This window comes from Etheostoma spectabile, chromosome 19 (assembly GCF_008692095.1).
Source record: "Etheostoma spectabile isolate EspeVRDwgs_2016 chromosome 19, UIUC_Espe_1.0, whole genome shotgun sequence".
Lineage (NCBI taxonomy): Eukaryota > Metazoa > Chordata > Actinopteri > Perciformes > Percidae > Etheostoma > Etheostoma spectabile.
In genome coordinates, this window is record NC_045751.1 from 12690713 (window position 1) to 12693449 (window position 2737).

Here is a 2737-nt window from a genome sequence, read left to right on the forward strand (position 1 = left end):
GTTAAGTACATAATTCCACATGTGTTCATTCATAGTTCTGATGCTTTCAGTGATAATCTACAATGTAAATAGTCATGAAAATAAAGAAGGTGTGTCCAAACCTTTGGCCTGTACTGTATATACGACCCCCCCCCCCACCACCACCATTCTACAAACACATATATAATCTGTTCATCCCATTGATATCTTATTATTTATCCTGTTCTAACGGCTTGGGAGCACTTAAGCAGATTTTGGTTCAGTCTGACCTCAAAGTGTTAAACAGATTGGGTCGGGAGGGATTTCATGAAGGGTGTATGGTGTGGTGTGTGTGGTCAGTGGTGCAAAATGTCTGAAACTTGGAGGGGTTAGATTAACTGTGAGCATGATCCTCCCTGAGCTCATTTATCCCCTTCTGTGCTAAACAAGTGTGGCTGACACACACACACACAATCACACCTACCCCCTCTTTCCATTATCCCAACAATCCCACCTGGTATTTTAATCTAGTTTTAGGATCTAACACATATCAAATAATTTCTGCTAATTAAGTAATTCTATACGCTTTTCATACTCTAAACTCCACTGAACAGCATCCCAGGAACAGATTTGGAAAGCGTCCTCCGTGACTGATGCTGGAAGGATTAGTCAACTAGTTGACTGAAAATTATTTATTTTTTTGTCAATTTCTAATTACTTGCTTAAAGTAATTTACCTAGTAGCCTACATATTTGCTCAAAACCTGTCCAGATAAAAATAATCTCATTAGCCAACTCTAATACTCATTTTTACAGTGCGGTGGAAACTGAAAATGTGAATTAATGTGCCCTGAAAATATATGAATGAATGAATGAATGAATTGTTGTAAATTAAATTTGGGTTTTGGGCTGCTGGTTGAATACTATTGTTTTATGTTTTTGTAACTTGTTGTAGGTGGTACTGTTTGTCAGAAAAAAACATACACACACATACATATATATATATATATATATATATATACACACACACACACACACACACACACACACACACACACACACACACACACTATGTATACAGTATGTCATATCTTTTACTGTATGTCTTTGTAAAATAGAAAATCTTGACATCACTTATCATGCAATTGCTATTGATAATTGACCCTCTGCATAAGTGAATACATGTGTAGCATCAAAGCCATTTTTTCCCGTTATTGAATGTCTCACCATAATGACTGATAGCATAGCATCACCTCTAACTGCTACCGTAATCATCTGCAATAATTTCAGGTAGACTTTTATTTTGAAATTGATTACAAAAATCGGTACTCTGTTTAACTTTAAACAACATAGAATTCCAATATGGAACACTTTTCAGACAACAACATTATATTGACAAATCTGAATGATGTGGTTAATAGATTCAACTATTTCTTTGTCAATGTGGGCCCTAAACTGCAAAAGATATAAAAAGCACTGGGAAGAAATGCTCTGAGATTGACAACGTGGAAAGAAACCCCAACTCAACATTTTTTAAACTTAGTTTTCAAAAATAAAGAAAATACAGATATTGTAAGTAAAAGTAAGAATACAACTTCAAAAGATTATTATTGTTATATTGATATGACACTGGTAAAGAAAGTAATATATGGAATTGTAGATCCACTAACATATACTGTATATAAAATATAATATTGGAAAAAAAAAAATCTCTTTTTTTACAACATACTATTGGAAAAAAAAGAAAATCTCAATCAAAATTCTCATCATCTCATCAGGTAAAAGACTTCTAATTGACCTCAACTGAATTTAAATGTATGTGCAACAGTTGAGATTATGCCTAGCTTCCATTATTCCTACTCTGCACAGGCTTCTTCATTACTGTAGGTTATGTTTACCATTGATTCAAACATGGGAATTAAAATGACATATTCAGGATATATTTCTTGACTTTATAAGTTGACAAGAATCAATTGATGCACACAGTGGATGAGGGCTGCTAAGGGCACAGTGGTTGTGTCCTCCAAACTCAGGTGAAAGGAAGTGGAAGTTTCAACTGGCTTTGTAGCAGCATTTGACATAAGACAAGTCATGTCTGGTTGTTATGACGTGACTGGTCTTGAAATGCACACATCAGGGAAACCAGTCCATGAATTGGGACACTCGCAACCAAATGATGATTGTCATTTTTATCAAATCAAACTTCCGGTTTAACTATAATGAAACTGGAACAGTTAAAGAGTGCTTTTGGTGCTAATTAACTTGTCAAAAAGACATTTAGTCTTCAGCATATATAAACCTGTATTTCCATGGATATTTATGTTAGTTTGTTCACTGTATTCTGTTTTAATTTAAGAACAAACTATAAAATTGTACTACAAACTAATACACACGCACACACACACACTCTGCCTCATTGGCTAGAGCCATGGATGATGGAACCCCACTTGGCATAATTAATTAGAAGCTTAAACAGAAGCCTCCTGCTTAATAAAATGACCTGTTGATTTTGCCAACAGGCAAAGCTGTGTGTGGGGGGGAAATGGGGGGGTTATTACCATGCTGCATAAATCCACACCAAGCACATTTAACAAGCAATTGGGAGGAGAAGTAATTAGTATTATCTGCTTATCACCCTCGACCCCTATTCTAAGGAAAATGGGTTAAAAACACACACAATGACGCATACACACACACACTAATTCCCTCCAGGCAAATGTGTAAGGGCTAATTACAAGCTCATTTGCAACTCTATAGTATCCTCTCAGACAGGTCTATCC